At 50.4% G+C, this 26,293-nt stretch overlaps 1 long non-coding RNA gene across 1 annotated transcript in view; it reads right to left on the reverse strand.

Moving 5' to 3' along the window:
* The window catches only part of LOC308631389, a 50,179-nt gene extending 25,861 nt beyond the window's left edge, over positions 1–24,318 (reverse strand). The window contains exons 1-3 of the long non-coding RNA XR_014018189.1: positions 23,996–24,318; positions 23,512–23,618; positions 20,855–22,289 (exon numbers count right to left, since the gene is read on the reverse strand). This is a non-coding gene — a long non-coding RNA (uncharacterized lncRNA). The remainder of the gene's footprint in view (positions 1–20,854; positions 22,290–23,511; positions 23,619–23,995) is intronic.
* Between the last annotated feature and the right edge of the window lie 1,975 nt (positions 24,319–26,293).

Below are 26,293 nucleotides of genomic sequence, written 5' to 3' on the forward strand. Positions count from 1 at the left end.
CTGCAGGGACACAGGGTGGCACTGTCCTCCTGTGTAGACACAGTCCCAGCACCTCCTAGGACACTGCAGGGACACAGGGTGGCACTGTCCTCCTGTGCAGACACAGTCCCAGCACCTCCTAGGACACTGCAGGGACACAGGGTGGCACTGTCCTCCTGTGCAGACACAGTCCAGCACCTCCTAGGACACTGCAGGGACACAGGGTGGCACTGTCCTCCTGTGCAGATACAGTCCAGCACCTCCTAGGACACTGCAGGGACACAGGGTGGCACTGTCCTCCTGTGTAGACACAGTCCCAGCACCCCCTAGGACACTGCAGGGACACAGGGTGGCACTGTCCTCCTGTGCAGACACAGTCCCAGCACCTCCTAGGACACTGCAGGGACACAGGGTGGCACTGTCCTCATGTGCAGACACAGTCCCAGCACCTCCTAGGACACTGCAGGGCACAGGGTGGCACTGTCCTCCTGTGTAGACACAGTCCCAGCACCTCCTAGGACACTGCAGAGACACTGGGTGGCACTGTCCTCCTGTGCAGATACAGTCCAGCACCTCCTAGGACACTGCAGGGACCCAGGGTGGCACTGTCCTCCTGTGCAGATACAGTCCAGCACCTCCTAGGACACTGAAGGGACACAGGGTGGCACTGTCTTCCTGTGCAGACACAGTCCTAGCACCTCCTAGGACACTGCAGGGACACAGGGTGGCACTGTCCTCCTGTGCAGACACAGTCCAGCACCTCCTAGGACACTGCAGGGACACAGGGTGGCACTGTCCTCCTGTGCAGACACAGTCTCAACACCTCCTAGGACACTGCAGGACACAGGGTGGCACTGTCTTCCTGTGCAGACACAGTCCTAGCACCTCCTAGGACACTGCAGGGACACAGGGTGGCACTGTCCTCCTGTGCAGACACAGTCCAGCACCTCCTAGGACACTGCAGGGACACAGGGTGGCACTGTCCTCCTGTGCAGACACAGTCCCAGCACCTCCTAGGACACTGCAGGACACAGGGTGGCACTGTCCTCCTGTGTAGACACAGTCCCAGCACCTCCTAGGACACTGCAGGACACAGGGTGGCACTGTCCTCCTGTGCAGACACAGTCCCAGCACCTCCTAGGACACTGCAGGGACACAGGGTGGCACTGTCCTCCTGTGCAGACACAGTCCCAGCACCTCCTAGGACACTGCAGGACACAGGGTGGCACTGTCCTCCTGTGCAGACACAGTCCCAGCACCTCCTAGGACACTGCAGGGACACAGGGTGGCACTGTCCTCCTGTGTAGACACAGTCCAGCACCTCCTAGGACACTGCAGGGACACAGGGTGGCACTGTCCTCCTGTGTAGACACAGTCCCAGCACCTCCTAGGACACTGCAGGGACACAGGGTGGCACTGTCCTCCTGTGCAGACACAGTCCCAGCACCTCCTAGGAACCTGCAGGGACACAGGGTGGCACTGTCCTCCTGTGCAGACACAGTCCCAGCACCTCCTAGGAACCTGCAGGGACACAGGGTGGCACTGTCCTCCTGTGCAGACACAGTCCCAGCACCTCCTAGGACACTGCAGGACACAGGGTGGCACTGTCCTCCTGTGCAGACACAGTCTCAACACCTCCTAGGACACTGCAGGACACAGGGTGGCACTGTCTTCCTGTGCAGACACAGTCCTAGCACCTCCTAGGACACTGCAGGGACACAGGGTGGCACTGTCCTCCTGTGCAGACACAGTCCAGCACCTCCTAGGACACTGCAGGACACAGGGTGGCACTGTCCTCCTGTGTAGACACAGTCCCAGCACCTCCTAGGACACTGCAGGACACAGGGTGGCACTGTCCTCCTGTGCAGACACAGTCCCAGCACCTCCTAGGACACTGCAGGGACACAGGGTGGCACTGTCCTCCTGTGCAGACACAGTCCCAGCACCTCCTAGGACACTGCAGGACACAGGGTGGCACTGTCCTCCTGTGCAGACACAGTCCCAGCACCTCCTAGGACACTGCAGGGACACAGGGTGGCACTGTCCTCCTGTGTAGACACAGTCCAGCACCTCCTAGGACACTGCAGGGACACAGGGTGGCACTGTCCTCCTGTGTAGACACAGTCCCAGCACCTCCTAGGACACTGCAGGGACACAGGGTGGCACTGTCCTCCTGTGCAGACACAGTCCCAGCACCTCCTAGGACACTGCAGGGACACAGGGTGGCACTGTCCTCCTGTGCAGACACAGTCCAGCACCTCCTAGGACACTGCAGGGACACAGGGTAGCACTGTCCTCCTGTGCAGATACAGTCCAGCACCTCCTAGGACACTGCAGGACACAGGGTGGCACTGTCCTCCTGTGCAGACACAGTCCAGCACCTCCTAGGACACTGCAGGGACACAGGGTGGCACTGTCCTCCTGTGCAGACACAGTCTCAACACCTCCTAGGACACTGCAGGACACAGGGTGGCACTGTCCTCCTGTGCAGACACAGTCCTATCACCTCCTAGGACACTGCAGGACACAGGGTGGCACTGTCCTCCTGTGCAGACACAGTCCCAGCACCTCCTAGGACACTGCAGGACACAGGGTGGCACTGTCTTCCTGTGCAGACACAGTCCAGCACCTCCTAGGACACTGCAGGGACACAGGGTGGCACTGTCCTCCTGTGCAGACACAGTCCCAGCACCTCCTAGGACACTGCAGGGACACAGGGTGGCACTGTCCTCCTGTGTAGACACAGTCTCAACACCTCCTAGGAACCTGCAGGGACACAGGGTGGCACTGTCCTCCTGTACAGACACAGTCCAGCACCTCCTAGGACACTGCAGGACACAGGGTGGCACTGTCTTCCTGTGCAGACACAGTCCCAGCACCTCCTAGGACACTGCAGGACACAGGGTGGCACTGTCCTCCTGTGCAGACACAGTCCAGCACCTCCTAGGAACCTGCAGGGACACAGGGTGGCACTGTCCTCCTGTGCAGACACAGTCCAGCACCTCCTAGGAACCTGCAGGGACACAGGGTGGCACTGTCCTCCTGTGCAGACACAGTCCCAGCACCTCCTAGGACACTGCAGGACACAGGGTGGCACTGTCCTCCTGTGCAGACACAGTCTCAACACCTCCTAGGACACTGCAGGACACAGGGTGGCACTGTCCTCCTGTGCAGACACAGTCCCAGCACCTCCTAGGACACTGCAGGGACACAGGGTGGCACTGTCCTCCTGTGTAGACACAGTCCAGCACCTCCTAGGACACTGCAGGGACACAGGGTGGCACTGTCCTCCTGTGCAGACACAGTCCAGCACCTCCTAGGACACTGCAGGGACACAGGGTGGCACTGTCCTCCTGTGCAGACACAGTCCCAGCACCTCCTAGGACACTGCAGGACACAGGGTGGCACTGTCCTCCTGTGCAGACACAGTCCTACCACCTCCTAGGACACTGCAGGACACAGGGTGGCACTGTCCTCCTGTGCAGACACAGTCCTATCACCTCCTAGGACACTGCAGGACACAGGGTGGCACTGTCCTCCTATGCAGACACAGTCCCAGCACCTCCTAGGACACTGCAGGACACAGGGTGGCACTGTCCTCCTGTGCAGACACAGTCTCAACACCTCCTAGGACACTGCAGGACACAGGGTGGCACTGTCCTCCTGTGCAGACACAGTCCCAGCACCTCCTAGGACACTGCAGGACACAGGGTGGCACTGTCTTCCTGTGCAGACACAGTCCAGCACCTCCTAGGAACCTGCAGGGACACAGGGTGGCACTGTCCTCCTATGCAGACACAGTCCCAGCACCTCCTAGGACACTGCAGGACACAGGGTGGCACTGTCCTCCTGTGCAGACACAGTCCCAGCACCTCCTAGGACACTGCAGGGCACAGGGTGGCACTGTCCTCCTGTGGAGACACAGTCCAGCACCTCCTAGGAACCTGCAGGGACACAGGATGGCACTGTCCTCCTGTGCAGACACAGTCCAGCACCCCCTAGGACACTGCAGGACACAGGGTGGCACTGTCTTCCTGTGCAGACACAGTCCCAGCACCTCCTAGGACACTGCAGGACACAGGGTGGCACTGTCCTCCTGTGCAGACACAGTCCCAACACCTCCTAGGACACTGCAGGGACACAGGGTGGCACTGTCCTTCTGTGCAGACACAGTCTCAACACCTCCTAGGAACCTGCAGGGACACAGGGTGGCACTGTCCTCCTATGCAGACACAGTCCCAGCACCTCCTAGGACACTGCAGGACACAGGGTGGCACTGTCCTCCTGTGCAGACACAGTCCCAGCACCTCCTAGGAACCTGCAGGGACACAGGGTGGCACTGTCCTCCTGTGCAGACACAGTCCAGCACCTCCTAGGACACTGCAGGGACACAGGGTGGCACTGTCCTCCTATGCAGACACAGTCCCAGCACCTCCTAGGACACTGCAGAACACAGGGTGGCACTGTCCTCCTGTGCAGACACAGTCTCAACACCTCCTAGGACACTGCAGGACACAGGGTGGCATTGTCCTCCTGTGCAGACACAGTCCCAGCACCTCCTAGGACACTGCAGGACACAGGGTGGCACTGTCTTCCTGTGCAGACACAGTCCAGCACCTCCTAGGAACCTGCAGGGACACAGGGTGGCACTGTCCTCCTATGCAGACACAGTCCCAGCACCTCCTAGGACACTGCAGGACACAGGGTGGCACTGTCCTCCTGTGCAGACACAGTCCCAGCACCTCCTAGGAACCTGCAGGGACACAGGATGGCACTGTCCTCCTGTGCAGACACAGTCCAGCACCCCCTAGGACACTGCAGGACACAGGGTGGCACTGTCCTCCTGTGCAGACACAGTCCCAGCACCTCCTAGGACACTGCAGGACACAGGGTGGCACTGTCTTCCTGTGCAGACACAGTCCAGCACCTCCTAGGAACCTGCAGGGACACAGGGTGGCACTGTCCTCCTATGCAGACACAGTCCCAGCACCTCCTAGGACACTGCAGGACACAGGGTGGCACTGTCCTCCTGTGCAGACACAGTCCCAGCACCTCCTAGGAACCTGCAGGGACACAGGGTGGCACTGTCCTCCTGTGCAGACACAGTCCAGCACCCCCTAGGACACTGCAGGACACAGGGTGGCACTGTCCTCCTGTGCAGACACAGTCCTAGCACCTCCTAGGACACTGCAGGGACACAGGGTGGCACTGTCCTCCTGTGCAGACACAGTCCCAGCACCTCCTAGGAACCTGCAGGGACACAGGGTGGCACTGTCCTCCTGTGCAGATACAGTCCAGCACCTCCTAGGAACCTGCAGGGACACAGGGTGGCACTGTCCTCCTGTGCAGACACAGTCCCAGCACCTCCTAGGACACTGCAGGACACAGGGTGGCACTGTCCTCCTGTGCAGACACAGTCCCAGCACCTCCTAGGAACCTGCAGGGACACAGGGTGGCACTGTCCTCCTGTGCAGATACAGTCCAGCACCTCCTAGGACACTGCAGGGCACAGGGTGGCACTGTCCCATTGTTATCAATTTCTGTCACTCTCAATTTTAGGCCTTTCGGCCTGTGTTCCCAGCATCCTCACACCCTCAGCGGCCACTCCTGAAAACAGAGGTGGTCTAGTCATACCCCCTGTTCGTAGTGTCATCTAGTGAGTTTAAACTCTCTCAGCTGAGATTCGTTAGTAAAGTGCTGGTCTTCTGAGAAGCGTGGCAGCACTCAGTGGTCCTGATTGTTGGCAGCAGGAAGTGTCTTCCTAAATCCTTCATCATACAGCTGGTGAAGGGGAAAAAGGAAGGGCTGTATTTCTTGAGTTTTTTTTTTTCCAAAACCTGAATTTCTTCTCAATCTATAATGAACAAAACACAAAATCCACATTTTTTATTGGAACTGTTTTTCTTATTTGTTTTTTTTTTTTTTTCAGATCCTGAATTTCTTCTAAATCTACAAAGAATCAACCAGAGGATTGGAGACATTGGTTCTGAGCCAGACCCACTTGGTGATGAGAGAGTCCAGTTCCCACTGGGGACATTTACCTGAGTCCCAGCCTTTTCAGTTTACATTACACCTACCACCTCGAAAAATAAATCCAGGTACCCATCTGGGTTGAAGGAAAAGATTTACTGTGACTTCATAAAAAAATGGAACTATATAATGCCAAATTCCAAAAGAGTCAAATGGTGCTACATAAGACATTATTGTCTCTTTTTCTTAGTTATACGGAAACTTCTCATTTTTTTCCCGCTACTCCTCTATGTCCAATGTTGAAGGCAGGTCATACCATAGGGTCCATCTCACCTTCTTAACTAAAAAAAACTGCTCGCACTACTCTCCTTCCAGTTTTGGCCACACAGAACACTAACTCTACTGTGCTGTCGGACTCCACACAGCAGGTTGAAGGAGACTGTAATACAGCGCCTGTCATCTCAGGACGGGAACGGGTTCCAGCACAGACTCAAATTGGTTGTTCGCTTTTATCATTCTTTTAACTAAACGTGAGCGTGCACTCACAGGGTTAGCTCTTCTGGAGAAGAATGAAAAAAATTTAAAAAAGCAAATGTTCTGAGACTTGAAAAAGTCAATAAAAGGTTCTGTTTCCAGGAGAAAAATCACTCCTTTCATCCAAAAATGTAGATTTTCACATGTAAAAGTATGTATTTGTACAGAATCTCTATAGGTATATCAGATATGAAATCAATCTTGATGTCTTGTCTTTATGCTTCTTTATCACATCAAAGGGTTAACTGCAAAACTGGACCTTCATTTCTGTCCAGTAAATCTCTGTCCCAAGATGAACCAGGATTTAGAGATAAATGTAACTTTTTTAACATCTCTTGCTTTTCAAATTACGACAAATATTTGGAATTTACTGCTGCAGTCTCAAATGTGCTTATCATAATAGTGGCCGAAACTGGAAGACCTTCTTAAAAAAAACCCTGAAGTCATCCGGACTTGCCATTTATTAGCCTTCTTGTTTGAAGCAAAAGGCTAAGAATGCACAAACACCACAACCTAAGCACCTGTTTCAAATTAAACGTCAGCCTTCGGTTTGCAAAATAATGTTTTGATAATTAAGCAAATTGCAGAAGACCCATCAGTTGCTTTTTTTCTTCCTGGGGAAGTCATTGGGTAACTGCACCCGAAGGGCTTCTTTCTGTGTTATATCTGAAAGGTGGAACCAGAGAAAAGCAGTCTTGTCCAGTCCAAGCCATGAGATAATGTGTGGAAAGGCATCCATATTTCAGTACGGAAAGTGGCTGGATCAAAGAAGAGGACTACCCGCTCAGAAGACAACCAGAAATACCTGCCACATCCTGAGATCAGAATTTTGTTTTGAGATGAATATAAAAGCACCTGAAGTGTTCATCCTGTGTGACAAGGATTCTCGCATGGTCCATCAGATGCCGAAGGCTTCCCGAGGGGCCTGCCCGCCCCTGGCCCAGAGCGCCCCTCACTCCGCCATCTTCGCTTCTTCAGTACATGCTTTTTTAAAAAAAAAAAAAGTTTTTGTTTGTTCTTTTTGGTTATACATGACAGTAGAGTGGATTTTGACATATCATACATAAATGCAGTATAACTTCCCATTCTGTTTTCATATATGAACATAGGAAAGTTATATATTTCCCATTCCAATCTCCCTCCCTTCTCCCCCTATTCCTCCCCTCCCAATCCAGTGAACCTCCACTCTCCCCCCGCTCCCCACCCCACCTATTGTGAGTCAGCATCCATATATCAGAGAGAACAATCGGCCTTTGTTTTTTGGGGGACTGGCTTATTTCACTTAGCATGATAGCCTCCAGTTCCATCCATTTACCAGCAAATGCCAACATTTTATTCTTCTTTATGGCTGAGTAATATTCCATGTGCATATGTACCACGTAGGTTTGTTCCACAGCTTGGCTATTGTGACTGAAGTTGCTATAAACATTGATCTGGCTGGATCACTGTAGTATGCTGATTTTAAGTCCTTTGGGTATATACTGAGGAATGGGATAGCTGGGTCAAATGGTGGCTCCATTCCAAGTTTTCTGAGGCGTCTCATACTGTTCTCCGGAGTGGTTGCTCCAATTTGCAGTCCCACCAGCAATGTGTGAGTGAAACGTTTTTCCCCACGTCCTCTCCAACACTTATTGTCATTTGTATTCTTGATAATCGCCATTCTGACTGGAATGGGATGAGTTCCGAGTGTGGTTTTCATTTGCATTTCTCTAACTGCTAGTGATGTGGAACATTTTCTCATGTATCTGTTGACGATCATATTTCCTCTGTGAAGTGTCTGTTCAGTTCCTGGGCCCATTTGTTGATTGGGTTATTTGGATCTTTGGAGTTCAGTTTTTGAGTTCTTTATGTATCCTGGGGATCAATGCTCTATCTGAGGTGCAGGAGGCCCCTCTCCCCTCTGGGTCTGAGCAGCCATCGTGCCCACCCAGCAGGGGCGCAGCCCAGGAGCCCCAGGCTGATGCTGCTCAGCGGCTGTTGAGGACTTGCAGAAAGCTGGTTTGGAGGCGCCAGGATGGTGTGCTGGCCAGGTGTGGGTGCAGGCCAGGGCCAGCCAGGCTGCACTCAAAGTCAGGGGCCAGTGTTGACAGGCAGGCAACAAGGGCCTGGGACAGAGGAGCAAGGTCACAGAGGCATCTTGCATGTTGGTGATGGTGACCACGTGGCTGATGGTGACCACACGAGCTGAAACCTATCGGCCCTGGGATCATGGGGAGAGGATTTCCCTGGAGACAGGCAGGTGAGGAAAAGCTCAGGAGGGAGGGAAGACCTCCTGTCCAGGGGAGGTGTCGGCCGGGCTCTGTGTTAGGGCAGGTTGTGAGTCCTGGGCTTTTGGACCACGCGGTCTGTTTCATGTGCACATATACAGAAGTGGACACCTCGTGCAGAACAGAGTGGGCGAGGCTGTGATCCAGTGAAACTTCACAGAGAGGGGGGGTGGGCTGCGTTGGGCCCTCAGGCCTCGTTGCTGGTCCCTGGTGCTGGGAATTGGTGTGGATCTTGCCCTGAGACCCCAGAACTGAATGCTGTTCTGCCTTGTACGGATCTGTGACCTCAGGAAAATCATTCACCTCTCTGAGCCTATTTCTTCATGAGTAAAAAGGGTTACCAGCATCTGCCTCTGAGTTGTGGGGTGGGCCAGCTCCTGTCCCGGTGCAGTGTCTGCTGGGCTTCCCACGGGTGCCCACCGCCCGGGGGGCCAAGGGCTGCAGGCAGCCTGAGGCTTGCTTGTCTCTGGAGGGTCGTGACCATCTTTTGCCTCCTTGTTTGGGCCTGGCTCAGAGTGAATGAAGTCTTTCTCTCTAGCGTATTCTAGGGGAGGCCCTTCAGGCAGTTTCAGCACTGTAGAGTCCCCTGAAAGTCTCGCTGCCCCTCAGCATTGCCTGCCCTAGAAGGATCGGAACAGAGGAATCCTAAACAGATGCGCCAAGTCCAGGGCAGCTGGAGCAATGACCTGTCCTCAGGAATGCCCCTCATGGGCCCAGTTCCAGGCAGACTATGTGATAAGAGCCAGGCAATAGAAGATCCAGCAAGTTCTAACACTGCAGCTTTGCGCCAAAGAAATCCGGAAGGCAGGGATCACTAAAGCACAACTGTCTAAACGTTCACTAAAATAGACGTGTTTGAAAGATCAGAGAAACAGGAATGTAGAGGGGAAACATCATGTCTCGTCGGCGTGTGGCTCTCCTATCGTGGCACTTGTTGGTTCTGGGGTGTTCAGAGTCTGACCCAGGCTGAAGGTGCTCCTGGGCCTCTGCTGGGGCTCATGCACAAGGTCTGGCGAGCAGCTCTGCGGGCCAGCCTCCGGCGCAGCCCACTCGGAGATGGAGGCCGGGCTGACCCCAGCACTGTGAGTACCGTGAGTCAGGGTGAGAGACAAGACTATGGTTAAATCCAGTCTTTTTTCATTGCTAAATTAAAAAGTTGTTTCAAAGATGAAGAAACCTGGGTGGAGCAAGTTTCAAACACCTGTGAAGGGTGCCCAGTTAGAAAAGCATCAGGTTTTTAAGAAATAACTAAAAGATGGAAAACTTGGCCCCTAAGACAGGGAATACCAGGAGGGTGCCCGCTCTCCCCCCGCTGCCTAACACTGCATGGGGGCTCCCATCGGAACACTCAGGCAGGAAGGAGGACATAGAAGCACACAAACTAGAAAGGAAGCAGCGAATCTATCTCTATTGAAGATTACATGGTCCTATAAAATCTTCTTAAAATTCATACACAAAGTCCACTAGTGCTACTAAACAAATGCAGACAAGTTTTAGGGCACAAGATCAACACACACAAAAGATTCATGCTTCCATACACTACCCATGAAAAATTCAGAAAGGCAATCATGATAATTCCATTTGTAGGAGTAACCAAAACAGCAAAATACCAAGGAATAATTTTAGTAAAATGGTGGCAGATTTGTACCCTAGAAATGACAAATCTGGGTATGGTGGCACATGCCTGTAATCCCAGTGACTCAGGAAGCTGAGGCAGGAGGATTGTGAGTTCAAAGCCAGCCTCAGCAACTTAGCTCTGAGCAACTCAGTGAGACCCTGTCTCAAAATCAAAGTGCTGGGGATGTAGCTCAGTGGTTGAGAGCCTCAAGGTTTAATCTTCAGTAAAAACAACAACAACAACAACAAAACATTGCTGAAAGAAATTAAGACCCGGGAAAATGGAAAGTCATCCCATATGTGTGGATTGAAAGATTGAGTTGTTAGGATGACGAAGTGATCTCCAAAATCAAGTGGCCCAAACAAAGCCGGACATGACCGAGCACCTGTAGTTCCAGCTCCCTGGAGGCTGGGGTAGGAGGTCCTGGAGCTCAAGACCAGCCCGGGAGACACAGTGAGACTCTGTCTGAAAAACACTATTGAAAACAAAAATAAAACCAAAGGACACGGAGGCCCAGAGAGTCTTGAAGGAGAAGGGGTGGGAAGTCGGAGGCCACTGGCCCTTCTCAATCTAACTACACACCCAGCCGCAGAACTCAGCGCAGACGTCACTGCATCGAGAATGATGAAATGGGAGTCGCTGGCACCAGGCAGAAAGGTTCAGACCAGACGCACCGGGGCCGGGAGTTAGCCAGGGGAGGGCTGGGGTCGGCCTGCGGGGTCAGCGCTGTTTCAGGAGCTTCCTGAGTCCCACAGAGAAGCCTTCTTGCTGCACATGACCACACCTGCCCTGTGCACAGATTTCTACAAGAGCAACTTCTCCAGGGGTACCGGCAGTTCAGACAGCACGCTCTCGCAGAAGGTCCCTCATGGGGCACCTCCACCCCGAGCTGAAGCCACGTCCTGCTCTGGCCTCCAGCACCAGTGAGCTCTGTCTCCAAGAGGTTGGCAGAAATCTTTCTGGGTTTTTAAAAACTTTTCCTGGCCAAGCACAGTGCACACACCTGTGACCCCAGCGGCTGGGGCTGGAAAAAGGACTTAGGAACTTAGTAATGACCTATCTCAAAATATAAAAATAAATAAAAATAAAAAGGGCGGAGGCACGATTCACAACAGCCAAACTATGGAACCAGCCTGGCGTCCATCCATGGATGAATGGAGGAAGAAAATGTGTCTATACACAATGGGGTTTTACTCACCCATAAAGAAGAATGAAATCATGTCTTTTGCAGGAAAATGGATGGAACTAGAGACCATATGTTAAGCAAAATAAGTGAAACTCAGAAGGCCAAGGGTCATGTTTTCTCTGATATGGAGAAGTTAGAGAGGAAATGTCGGAGAAAGGTGGAGACTCATGAGAATCCAAGGAGATCAGTAGAGGGAAGAGACAGGGGTGAGGAGGAGGGAAGAGGGAAGAGCTGGGGGCAGATATTGGCTCAATACACCGTTACTTTGTGTGCATGTATTAATACGTACAACAAATTCCATCATCTCCTACAACGATAATGCACCACTAAAACGCGTGGGGGGGAAAACCTGGGGATGTAACTCAGTGGCAGAGCAACCTCTGGGTTCAATCCTCAATGCCACAAAAATATTTTTAAATTTTTTTAAAAGAAAGAAACTCCCTTCTGGCCTCAACCTCTTTGACTACATTCCTCAGTTACCATGGTGCATGTACCACATTGCAATGCTCTGCTATTCCCAAATAAAATTATTATTCAGTGTTTACCATCCCTCTGATGATGATTGAGGTTGACACTTGTGAACAAGAAAAGATGGTTTCTTCAATAGACGGTGGCTATCCACACGTCAGGAAAGAAGCTGAACCCTTACACCACGCCAAAATCAACTCAGCGAGAATCAATGACCTGAACACAAGAGTCACAGCAAAGAGCTCTTGGAAGAAACATGGGAGAGATCTCTGTGACTTGGATCTGGACAAAATGTCTGATACTAGACCCTGGCCAACAAACACTGAAAGCCCAAGCAAGGGATTGATATGCAGACATGTAAAAAGCCCTCAGAACCAACAACAGAAAAACCCACGACCTGACTTCAAAGTGGACAAAGGACAGGGAGAAACACTCCTCCAGAGAACAGGTACAGGTGACAACAAAACGTGAAGATGCTCGCAGCACTCGTCATTAGGGACCTGGGAATCAGAAGCGTAGTGAGTTCCCTTAGGAGGGGTTTAGATTTTTAAATGAAAGATACCAACTGTTGGTAAGAATGTAGAGATTTGGAACCCTCGATACTGCTGGTGAAAGTGGTGCAGGCCTCATGGAAGACAGTTCAACAAGCTCCTGAAACACGGAAAATGACTGAGAAGAGAGACTCAAACGCACATTTGTGCACTGGTATTCCTGGGTAATTTCCTCTGAGATTGTGAAAAGACATATTTTGAAATTTCTTCTCTTTAATTCAATGCCCTTTAGTTTTCCCAAATTAATAAAATTCGTAACTTTACTTTTATCTGTACATTAATTGTAAAATAGTAAATTGATAGTAAAAATGACACTGGGTACTTGTATCCTAAATGTTCTAGGCCTTTACATGACTATCACACTGAAACTCATTGCCTCATGAACTAGAATAGGTATTATCATCCCCATTTTGTAGATGGAGAAACTAAAACACAGAGTAGTTCTATTACTGGCCCAAGATCACAGAGTGGCAGAACCAGGCTGCTGAGCCTGACCCTCCAACCAGGTGGTGTCCTGAAGCCCAGGCAAACACCTAGTCACCAGGTGGGCCCTGACGCAGACCCTGGACCACCTGAGACTCTGAGCAGGTGGAAAGGACAGGGAGTTTGCATATTAACAAGCCCCAGGTGGTGCCCATGCTCAGGATCTCACTGGCCTGAAATCTACACCTTGAGGACTGCTTTTGTTAAGATTCTGTCCTGTTGTCTGGGAGAGCCACAGATGGAAAGGTCCGGTGTGGCTGGACTCAGGTAAGCAGGTCCTGAAGCCTGGTTTAGGGTAAAAGAGTCCAGTAGCCTTCATGTGCACCACTCAAGAGGGTCTGGACAGCAGGTTTCTCTGTCCTCTGTGCCAGAGAGGGGAGACCTCTAAAGGGCTGGGCTGAGTTCACGACTGATTCACTGTGATAACAGGTTGTTACAGACAAACAAAAATTTAGCATTTACGAAGACAAACAAATAAAAAAAAACCCAAGGCTTGAACAATGAAGTGGTGGACCACAGTGCCACTCACCCATGACACTCAGGCCATGAGAGGCAACGACAAAATGAAACCCAGGCCCGAGGACTGGGAGAAGCAGGAAGGAAGCGCTGACCAGAGAGCTGGGATGCAGCATTTCTCACGTTAGAAATGGGACGGACATTCACATACAGAAAGCACATAGGGTCACAAATAGACAAGGTCAAAACAGAACCTCTCCAAGACATACAATAATCAATGCCTAACATGGAAATTAAGGAAAGAATATTAAAAGCTTCAAGAGAAGAATGATAGGTCACATTCAGAGACAAACCAATGGGCTCACTTCTGACTTCTAAACTCAGACCCTAAAATCAAGAAGGGCCTAGATTGAGATATCCTTCCAAGCTCTAAAAGAAAACAATTTACAACCAAGATTACTGTATCTATCCAGCAAAGCTATCATTCAGAATTGATAGAGAATTAAGAACTTTCCATGATAAGGATAAATTTTAAAAATTCATGACTACAGTAAGCCAGCACTACAGAGAATACTTAAAGATATAATGTACCCAGGAGAAGCCAAAAACAAACAACAAAGATCCCAAATAGATGAAGGTCACTGGAACAACCAAGTAAATGAAAATCAAGATAGAATTCAATATAGCAAACAAACCAAAACGGCAGAAAATAACAAATATCTGATCGTAATAATGGTGCAAATGGTTGCAACTTTGCAATTAAAAGACAGATTGGCAGGTGAATTTTTTTTTAAAGAGTCAATTATATGCTGTTTGCAAGAGACTCATCTCATAGGCAAAGACACTCATAGACTCATAGACTAAAAGTAAAACTTGGGGCTGGCATTGTGGTTCAGCGGTAGAGAGCTCGCCTAGCACGTGTGAGGCCCTAGGTTCCATCCTCAGCCCCACATATAAATAAAAAAATAGACATATGTGTCTAACTACAACTAAAAAATAAATATTTTTTTAAAAAAGTAAAAACTTTGAAAAAGTATTCCATGAAAATGAAATCCAAAAACAAGCAAGAATAGCTATGTTCGTATCTGACAAAGCAAATGTAAAGCAAAAATCAATGAGAAGAGGCAAAGAAGGCCACTACATACTGGTAAGAGAGCAATCCAATGAGAAGTTATAACAATAGTAAATGCTTACATTCCCAATGTCAGGGCATCTAATTACATTACCAAATACTTCTTGACATTAAATCTCAGAAAGACTCCCCTACAAGAACACAGGGGGATTGCAACATACCCCTACCACTAATAGACAGGGCTCAAAATATTAAATCAATAAAGATATTTCCAATCTAAATAATATTACAATCTAGTGGATCTAACAGACATTTACAGAATATTTCACCCAAGAACAACTGAATTCACTTTCTTATCAGCAGTTCATGGAACATTTTCCAAAAAGGCCGTGTTCTATGTCATGATGTCAATTTTAACAAATACCAAACAAAAACAAAAACAAAAACAAAAAACTGATAGACTCACATGCATCCTATCAGATCATTATGGGATAAAACTAGAACATTAAGAAAGATTATAGAAACCACATAAACACAGGAAGATTGAACAGTACTCTTAAATCAAGAATGTATCCTAAGAGAAATGAATGAAGAAATAAAGAAATTATTAGAAACAAATGAAAACAGAGATATAATCCATCAAAATCTCTGGGACAGCATGAAGGCAATTCTAAGAGAAAAGTTTATAGCAATGAATGCCTACATTTAAAAAATAGAGAGATCTCAAATAATCTAAATCTACATATCAACACCTTCTAAAGGGAAGAACAAACTAATGCCCAAATCAGTAGAAGACAGGAAATAATTAAAATCAGAACCAATGAAATGTAGAATAAAAAATAATACACAGGATCAATGCAACAAAGAGCTGGCTCTTTGAAAAAATAAACAAGATTGACAAACCCTCAGCCAAAATAACAAAAAAAAAAAAAAAAAAGAGAAAGACTACCCAAATTAACAAAGTTAGAGGTAAAAAGGAAGTATCACCACAGACACTTCTGAAATGCAGAGAATCATTAGAAACTATTTTTTAAATTGTATACTACAATAAACCGGAAAATCTATAAGACTTTGACATATCTCTAGACACACATGACCTTCCAAAATTAAACCAGGAAGATAAGGGAAACCTAAATAGACCACTATCAAGAAATGAGATTGAAGTAGCTATTAAAAGATTTCCAACAAAGTAAAGCTCAGGACCACATGGATTCTTTAGTATATATAACTTTAATCCACTTGCTTTTAAATATATATATATATTTTTTTCTTAGTTTGAGATGAACCTTTATTTTCATTTATTTATTTATTTATCTATTTATCTATTTATTTAATTATTTATATGTGGCGCCAGAGCTGTGCCCCCTGGTGGAGCCCCGCTGCACTGAAGCTGTCTCAGAGCCAACCAAGACCCAGGTATCCCTTGTGCTGGGCATTTTAAGACTTCTTTGAGAAGGTAAGAGACATTTTGTTCATCACGGTCAAGAGCCTTCTATTTTAATGCACCCTGTCCACTGTGATTCATGCTCAGGTCACTCAGGGACAGAAGATTGCAAAGGCCCTTCCCAGGAAGTGCTGGGCAGAGTGGCACAGCAGGATGGAAATTTCCCCCTGACCCCCACTGACCAGCTATCCTCCTTTCCTTCTCGCTGCTTACATCGTCCTGAGCAGGCCACCTTCCCCAAGGCACTGGATGCAAACTGCTTACGACATTTACAGCCTGTGACGTTTTCAGTTGAAGTGGTAAGTCAGTCCCTAGGTTCTGGAAATTTAAAATAATCAGCTTGGGTGACAGACTGCTTTCCCTTAAATGCAATGGCAATGTCTTTTATATTTCTGTACCCCAGTATTTTCTTAATATTAGCATTCTGGTGATTGTAATATCAGAGTTGGCACAATTTGCAAGTAGTCATAAAACAAATGCCAACAGTGGTTATGATTCGTATTGCTCTAGCTGCTAGTTCTCCAGTACTTGCAGATCTGGGCCATTCTTGGCTACCACAGAACGTGGCCAGGCAGAGGAAGACATGCACAGTGCCTCCTTCGTTTCTGCTTAGGATGAGATAATTTTCTTACAGGCTCTGTGACCATATATCCCATATTTCCTGGGATAGTCATTATTTCAAATATGCTGTTTTGTTCTTTTCATAAACAATTAGATTTTATCAGGCTGTGAGTCCCCATTTTTTATTGGATATCTTATCTAAGGGCAGGTGCCCAGCAGCGAAGAGGTGTGCCCAGTGTTTCATTTGAAACTTGTGAGAGTGGGGACCGATCACAGCCAGTCCGTCTCTCCAAGTCCAGGCACACCCTGATGGTGTGTCCACAGCACCACCTTCCTGGGAGGGGGTGCATCTGCAGGTCAGCCTGAGTGGGAAGCTATGGCATGAAAAGTGAAGTCAGTGAGGTAATGCTCTTCACGGTGTTGGAAGGAAGAGGAAGCTGCGTATCGCCCCGCTAACTGGTGGAGCCTCGGAGAGGAGGACGGAAGTGCGGGGGCAGATGCCCCACTGTATTAGTAAGAGCTGTGAGTCAGTGGACCTTCAGGACAAGTGGCACAAACTACATGTGCATGCAGGTATCATTTGTGTGGTCACATCTCAAATTTGTGTCTTTATTGCAGAGACTTTCAAAATAGAAAGTATGGGCTCTTTTGCAAGCTATGGAAACTGCAGGTTCCAGTTCACATTCTGTTGGGGACACTGTGCTGTGCTGGATGCAGCACTCAAATCACGTTTGAATATATATGATCCCAGAGCTGGATGTGAAGCTCCCAGGGACCTGGGGGAAGGAAAGCCCTGCCTGGGTGGCAGTGGGTGTCAGCCGGAGGTCTGAAGAGGGAGAAGACTTTGCCTCCTGTTCCCCAAGCCCTCTGCACCCACCTGTCCAACAGCCTCCACTGTCCTCCCATCAGAGACAGACGCCAGATGATTCCCAGAAGTGAGTGAGATAGGACAAGACACTTGGTCATCTTCTCCTCTCATGAAAGGCCCTCAAATTGGTCATAACCGGCTTTGGAGGATTCAGAATTAGTTGTTAATCATGCTCAGAACCACACCTATCACCATTCTTTCAGGAATCAAATTTTTGAAGACACTCTCCTACCAATCTATAGATATTTTAGAGGTAAGAACTTAAAAGTCTTTTGTGTTTATCACTCTCCAGTTCTGGTGCAGGTGGGGCACCTGTGGCAGAGCCCTGCGACAGGTACCATTCCAGTGCATGGCACAGGGTGCCTGTGTATTAGTAAGCCCCACTGTATTAGTAAGGGCTGTGAGTCAGAGTGGACCTTAATGACAAGGGGCACAAGCTATATGGTGCATGCAGGTGTCATGTCTATCTCCCTAATAGACATGATTAGCCAGTCACACTATTCCTCACAACTGTGGCTCCTTCATTTGAAAGTGCTATGGACAATACAAACACTAGAACTCCTTTACTTCAAGATAGCAGGTACTTTTTGCATTAATGCTAAAAATTCTTTAAAAGACATTCATCTTTGTAATTCGGAAAGGGTGTCATGTGAAACTTCATGCAGAGCCTGGTTCCTGCACAAATGCAGGGTGCTATGGACTGACCCTTGTGGCTGAATTAGTCCTTGCTGGTCTCTAGTGATCTGCCCCTGCTTACTCTTGCACACGACGACGTGCCTGGAAATTGTCTGCAGCGGGGCCATGAGTTACCATTTACAAAACAACCTTCAGAAATCAGATCGACTCCCGCCAGGAGGCCCACAGTCCAGTTTCCAGTTCGGTTCTGCATGGTGGCCAAGCTCCATCTACCTGCCCAGCTCTGGTCCTGCCCATGGGCCGGCAGAGCAGTTTCCCTTCAGCTGGACTGATGATGTCCCGTGTCCCAACACAGAGGATACAGATCCTCAGATGCTGCCTTGGTCTGTAGCTCTCATGATGAGCCTGTGATGGTAATGGATGTGAGGGGCTGAGCCAAAGCCAGGGGCAGATTCCAAGGGAAGCTCTGGTCTTTGGAGCAGATGAGGTGTTTCCCTTCAGGTCGATGGCGATGAGAACACAGTGACAGTGTCGGGGTAAGAAATGCTTTCATTCCCTGTCCCAATTTAAACTTAGGAAAGAAAATGTTTTGGGGACCAGGATTAGCTAGCAGAGGCTGTGAGCAGCAGTTCCACCTCTAAGGATGCTCATGGGGTGATGTGGGAGAGCCTTGAGAGCAGCCAGCCCACGTTGACTGGAAACGCTGCAGCACCAACCTCAGGGCCAGAGCCAGTGTCCACTTCAAGTGCAGTTGTGCAAGTACACTGGGCAGGCCCACCAGAGCCTGACTACCTAGGCACAGGGAGGTGCAGGGGCACACCCACCACTGTTGTGACTACCTAGGTGTGTGCAGGTGCAGGGGCACACCCACCAGTTCTGTGACTACCTAGGTGTGTGTAGGTGCAGGGGCACACCCACCAGAGCATGACTACCTAGGCACAGGGAGGTGCAGGGGCACACCCACCACTGTTGTGACTACCTAGGTGTGTGCAGGTGCAGGGGCACACCCACCAGTTCTGTGACTACCTAGGTGTGTGTAGGTGCAGGGGCACACCCACCAGAGCATGACTACCTAGGTGTGCATAGGTGCAGGGGCACACCCACCAGAGCATGACTACCTAAGTGTGCGTAGGTGCAGGGGCACACCCACCAGAGCCTGACTACCTAAGTGTGTGCAGGTGCAGGGGCACACCCACCGGAGCATGACTACCTAGGTGTGTGCAGGTGCAGGGGGCACACTCACCAGAGCCTGACTACCTAGGTGTGTGCAGGTGCAGGGGCACACCCACCAGTGCCTGACTACCTAAGTGTGCGTAGGTGCAGGGGCACACCCACCAGAGCCTGACTACCTAAGTGTGTGCAGGTGCAGGGGCACACCCACCGGAGCATGACTACCTAGGTGTGTGCAGGTGCAGGGGGCACACTCACCAGAGCCTGACTACCTAGGTGTGTGCAGGTGCAGGGGCACACCCACCAGTGCCTGACTACCTAAGTGTGCGTAGGTGCAGGGGCACACCCACCGGAGCCTGACTACCTAGGTGCGTGCAGGTGCAGGGGCACGCCCACCAGTGCTGTGACCACCGAGGAGAAGCTACATAGACAGAAGAAGGTCAGTGGCTGCCAGCGATGGAGGGAGTGGCGGGGAGAAGGCCCGGGCATGGTGGGCTGGTCCTGGGCAGGGAAGGTAGGTTCTGCATGCGCTCTCCTGGCAGGCACATCTCCTTACTGTTTGTCCTGTCACAGGCCACAGGGCAGCAGGCGAACCCGCGGCAGCCGGTGGACTTTGGCGGTGATCCCATGTGGGTGTGGGTGGGCCGGTGGTAAAGAACGGCCACTCTGGTGGGGATGGGATAGCAGGGAAAGCTCTGAGTGTGGGACTGAGGGACACTGGACACTCCCTGCAGTGCACTGAAGTTCCTTGAGCACGGTCTCTGTCTGGCACGGCCTCACCCCAGCACCTGTGCTCCCGCCTGCACTGACCAGAGCTTAATACCCATGGGCCATGAGCCACCCAGAAATGGGAATGGGCAGCTTGCCGGGGACGTGGCTGGAGTGATTCCTGCTCCCACTGGGGTAACAGCTGTGGGGTCTCATGCTCGAGGTGTGCAGGCGGCTGCCCCTCACGCTCTGGTCCACACCTCAGCCTTAGCTAAGAGGAAGGAAGGTGAGACTGACTCTGGTGTTTGTTAAGACTTCTCAAGAGATTGTGAAGTCTTGGCGCTGCATGTTTTCATTTCCCTTCACCTTGTTCCATATTGTGTAGTCTCATCTGCCTTTGGTGCTCCTAAAAGCCAAGCAAAGTGAAAAGGGAGCAAACACACTTTTCACTTTGCTTGGCTTCCTTATGGGAAGATGAATTATGCAAAGGTAGAGGCCATTGGCAGGGCGTCTACGTTTGCTGGTGACAAAGGACACCCACCAAGGGTACCTGGGGGTGGTTCTCACCCCACTTTTCATCCTCCTGCTGTTCCATGTCACTCACTCCACTGTGGTGTTTCTCTCCCACTCGCTGACCCTCTGCAGCCTCCAAGGAGTCAGACACTGCATGGCAGAGCCACGACCGGACTCTAGTGGGAGCCCAGACCCTGAGTCTGCTGACCCAACACCGTCCCAATGCCACTCATGTGAACAGTGCAGGCGGAGCCCGCCAGAGACTCGCAGACCCAAGCAAACAGGTGTTTGCACTGAATCCCAGAGCAGCTGCCTCCAATGCCCAGAAATTTTAGCAAAGAAGGAGGAAATAGGCAAGCACCAGACCTACCTGGGGATGTGGATCAGAGCAGCAGGAGCGACAGCAGGGGTCAGCAATTCCTGGCCCTCTGGACACTGTTAACCTTATTTGTAAGGTGGGATGGGACCTGCAGAGGAGGAACACACTGGGAGCCAGGAAGGTGCCCGAGTCGGTGAGCGCCAGGCAAATCTGAATTTGGAAGAGGCCAAACCTTCGGGGGGGAGGAGGCTGCTAACTCTGAAAGGCCAGCAGAGGGCCAGCCCTATTAAAAGAGAATGGTGCTGTCTTGAGTCTGGGGTGGTTGTCCCAGCTGGGTTCTTTTAGCTTTGTGTCCAGGAGAGAAATGCCCAGAGCGTGCCTGGGCCTGACTACTGTGCTTTATGCCAAAGTTGGCGGTGGGGCACTGCTGGGTCTGGGCAACTGCTGCCCTCGCTGTCCTCCTCTCCTAGGGTGGACACGGCACCCTGTGCATCCTACACCCAAAGCAGTGAGCCCCTCGCCCCTCCCCCACCCACTCTCAGCACTGTCAGTCCCCTGGGTGTCCTCTAGAGGAGGCGGGACTGGCATGACTGGAGACAAGCACTCTTCACTCTTGTGCCCAGTGAATAGCTCCACACAAGAAAAACAATAAAGTTGGAGTGTAGGTGCCACCCAGCCCAGGAGGCACGTCATTTGCAGGCTTCATGCGGGTGCCCTTCAGGAGTGGGCCCACTTCTTGGCGTGAATTCTTTAGAGCCTCTCCTGTTGCTAAAGACACAAGGGTTTCACTTGAAAAAATAGCAGACGCTTTAAACAGGTGTCTTTTCTGGAGGACGTTAAGACAATGTGGGAGAATATGAAACCTCATGCTGTCTTTCAAGAGAGGCCTCCTGCAGCCCTCCGAGGAGCGCAGGGCCTCTCACTTGTGCTGGACACGTTCCGCTCTTTCCTCTTCTACACTGTGCTCAATCTGCCTGTCCACTCTGCATTCATCCTCCTGCTAACCATTAACAAATGCAGAAGCCAGGTGCTTCATGTGGGAGCAAGAGGTCTTTGAAGTTCCTTTATAGAGGCACCAAGTACCAGGCAAGGAGGATTGATGATTCATTGAACTGATTACCATGCACAAACTGTTCTTTTCTGGATGTATAACTGAAACACCGTCTTCAAAATGCAAGGGGACATTGCTTGTAATAATAGATGAAAATGAAAAGCAGGCTTCTTAGCAGGACCTTATGAGGGTTCACAATGAAATGGAATCTGTAGACAATAGAACCTTTCACACGTCAGGGCAAGTGAAATGTCAAATAATTCCTCAAGTACAAGGAGCGTCTTGTTGATCCCTGCAAGAGTCTCAATGCTCTTTGTGCAACGGGGAAGACAGAGTTGGAGCAGGGTGGTGGTGAGAAGGAAACTCTTGTCCTGAGACACATCCTCTGCCTGCAGCTCCGTGGGCACCGTGTCTGTCCTGCAGCACAGGAGGATTCTGGGAAACACACACACTTCCCTAGTGAATTTCAAGAGCAATGGCAAATAAAAGATGTGCAAGTCCAAGCTCAGGAGTTGACAATTTTCTACCAAGTTTATAATCAGAGACAATGAAGAACATGACATTAGTAACGTTCCTAACAATTCATGCACAAAAATGCTCTCACAAGTCAATTGGTTAAAGGTAACCTCATCACCTTGTCCCAGTAAAAATATGGCTAAGGACCAGAACCAGTGTTCCCCAAAGAAAAAGCTCAAAAGGCTAGCAAACTTGTGGGAAATATCCAATCTAAAGAAATGCAAAATAAAAATAGGATAAAATATGCCATTCTTGACTATATAAGATGCAAGGACTCCCAACCCCAAATGACAATGCTAATTTAGCAGATTTTGGAAATGTGCAGCCTTTGGCGTGTTGGTGGGCAAACGGGGGCATTGCTCTCTGGAGTGAGTCATCTTCAGGAGAGACGGTGGCTCGTGCCATGCAGGGGTGCACCCCATTCGCACTTTCTCCACCAGGTGGAGAAGGACTAGCCTAAATAGCAGGAAAAGGGGCGCAGCAACACCCCTGTCCCCCTCCCAGCCCACCCCCGCATGGCTACAGAACTGGATTGTGTTAGTCTTCCTCATTGGAGTCCTGCGCAGCAAGTCAAGTCAATCGCTATCCTTGCTTTATGAAAAATCATCATGGTGAGCCCCTGCATGAGCCTTTTAATAAATATTTATTTGTGAAAATGAAATAAGCACCTATGAGTTCATCTCCCTCCATGAAAGCCAGGACTGAATGATGAAGGCACCTAAGTGTCTGTGTTCTGCCTCGCACCCAGGTGGCCTGGACGGACCTATTCTGTCTGATGTCTTGACAGTGGTTAGTGGACAATCGGACAGTATGGGTGATAGAGACCGGGAACCTGAGCAAGATGGGCGCACTGAGGTCCAGCTACCAGGGGAGATTTGCAAGATGACAGCACTGGGCTCAGCAGGCAAAATGTGCTCGGAATGTTCTTTGTTATTTAAACTATGCATGAATCTTCAATTATATTAATACATTTTACATTTAAAAAGTAAGATTATCAAATTTGGCAAATAAAGATACAGAGTGAACTGTTAAATTTCAATTTCAGGTAAACATTTTTTAGCAAATGTATGCCTCAAATATTGATCAATGGGTAGACCTACCCTTTAAAGTCATTGTTGTTGCTGGGCAGGGTGGTGCATACCTGTAATCCCAGTGGCTCAGGAGGCCGAGGCAGGAGAATCACAAGATCAAAGGCAGTCTCAGCAACTTAGCAAGGCCCTCAGCAACTTAGTGAAACCCTGTTTCAAACTGAAAAATAAAAAGGGCTGTGGCTCAGTGGTTAATCCCCCTGGGTTCAATCCCCAATATAAAAAATATATATTGTTGCTGATCTGACATTCAAATTTGTCTGGGCACCTGGGCATCCTATATCATACCTAACTCAAAGGGACAGGTGGCACTCTGTCTGAGAAGGAGGGTGCTGGATACCCCTCGGCCTCACCATGCATGGAAGAGCAGTGCCTGACCCTCACTCTCAGGCCCAGGATCCTGACTCCCCTCCTGGACCCCGGATTGACCAGCTCAGAGCGTTCAAGGTCTCAAGCGCAGAGGAGGGCACCCATTTATAGTTCTGAACAGGAAACAAGACTTGTAAGCAAATAAGAAGTGCCCTTCGTCTCCCATACTGGAGCCGATGAGGTAACGGCAGAGGGACTTGGTGGTCTGGTCGTTCACGGGTCCCAGAAACACTGAGGTCTTCTCTGTGGGTACTGTCCTAGGGTTGAGTGTTCGTGGAGGTGACGTGTCCTCACAGTCCACGTGCTGTGAGCTCCAAGGACTGGAAAGCAGGATGCTCACAGGGAGTCCAGGCCATCATCGGGTCTGGCGCATCGAGCCTCTTGTGCACTGGTTCCTGGGTGGACGGTTCCTCCTAGGGCACAGCTGCCTGCGAGCCGGAGGCGTGGCCTGCTTACTGCTGCGTAAGATGGTGATCATGCTGACCCCGAGCGGAGACCTAGACAGGAGGAAATGCGACTCAGGACGCAGGCTGGAGGGCTGCTGAGGACAGACACCTGGGTGGGTTGCAGAGCAGGGAAAGCGGACAGTGCTGCCAAGGCCTCCCTGTCTCCGCAGTGCACAGGCAGGACGGCTCCCAAGCTGTGGGAGGGAGCGCTGCGAGGTCCGCGGGTGCCAGCAGAGCCTTTCTGATGGCCGGCACCTGGGATTCCTGTCCTTCCTACCAGTTTCAGTCAGGCTTTGCTTCTGCCTGCAGACCATTCTGTCTCTTGGGTGGACTTGGGGTTTCCAAACCCCTCCACCGACAAATGACCTCCCATACCTCCTTGGCCACTGCTAATCTCCATGGCTGCATGCACATGTCACTAGCCTAGGGCTCTGTAATTGGGAGGCAGAGCCCATGTCCCTAGCAGGGCACAGAAAGCCACTCCAGCCCCAAACAACTGCAGGACCCTACTCCTCTGCCGCAGGGTCTGAGTGGCCTTCCTGGTTGGTCTGTACGCTGGCGGTTTGGGGGTCAATAAGAAGCAGCCCTTTCTTTCCCTCTGAAGTTTAGACCTTGTTGAGACCTAAGACTGTGGATGAAAAAGGAGCCCGAGAAGAGGTTCTCCCACCAGAAGGCGGCGCCCACCGGCCTGCCCCTTTGTTCTGCACAATCATGCACCTGCGCTGAGCTGCTCCTTTGTTCCTGACAGGGCAAGTCCCATCAGCCCAGATGCTTAGTCTGTCTCCTTCACTGCTGAACCCCACAGCACCTGGGCCAGGTGGCCGAGCACAGGGAAGTCTCAGTCCATAGGAGACCTGTAAACAACAACTTGACTTCTCACAGTTCTGCAGCCTGGGAATCTGAGATGGGTTGTCATCAGGGGAGAATGCTGTTGGGAACCCTCTTCCAGACTGAGACATTCTTTGAGTCCTCAGTGGAGGAAAGAAGGCAAGACAGGGCACTGATCCCATCCGTGAGAGCTCTGCCCTCTTGACCTCATCCCTCTCCAAGGAACTAGTTCTGCCCACCACAGCAGGTCAGGGGTTCAGCACGTGATTTGGGGGAACACAAACACTCAGCCGTCACTGTGATAATGGTAATGGTCCAACACAACTGGACCAATCCTGCACACTATTAAGACACACCCCACTGTCCACTGGGGGGCATCTTAGTAAGCAGAACCCTCAGCTGTCCCCACACTGCAAGGTGCCCCTCATGTGTTCCCCTGGGATGCTCCTGCGCTGGGCATAACTTTGTTCGGCCAGGAGTCCTCCCCCAGGAGCCCTACTGTGAGCCTTCTGGCTGGAGTAAGCCTCCCTAGACATGGAGAATCATCGTTAGCTGTTGAAATGCTAGTTACACATCTGTTGCTGCTTCATGGGCACCACGAACCCTCGTGCAGGGTCAGCCCTCATCTTGTACTTGAACTGCAATAGTAAATGACCTCACTCATTCAGAGTTGGGATCAATCTCAAGCGTTGACATGAGCCTCACCAACAGCTGCTGTGGTCTGAATGTGTCCCCCACAATTTCATGTGTTGACCTTAATTGCCAACATGGTAGCACTAAGAGGTGGGCCTTTAGGAAGTGACTAAGAGATGAAGACAGAACTCTCCTGAATGGCACAGTGACCTTGTAAGAGAGGTTGAAGGGTGTGTGCTATGCACCTTAGCCCTTCCATCTCTTCTGCCATGTGAGGACGCAGCAAGTGGCACCATCTTGAAAACAGTAGTCCTCACCAGATGCTGAGAGCCATAGCCGAGTCCGAATGACGCATGGCATTTTTGCCAGAACGGAGTGGTTGAGAGGTGACACCAGCAAGCCATTGAGATGATAATGGTTATGTTAAGCTGTGTATATTAGACCCCTGCTGTCTGCCTCGGCCTGCTACTTTGGCCTACCACTTTGGAGTTCTCGCGGGGAATTCCCGGAGAGTTCCCATTGGTTGGGGAAGTGCCGGAGGAGGGATTTCCGGTTGGTG

The sequence above is a fragment of the Spermophilus citellus genome (assembly GCF_964194105.1).
Source record: "Spermophilus citellus genome assembly, chromosome: 12".
NCBI classification, from domain to species: Eukaryota; Metazoa; Chordata; class Mammalia; order Rodentia; family Sciuridae; genus Spermophilus; species Spermophilus citellus.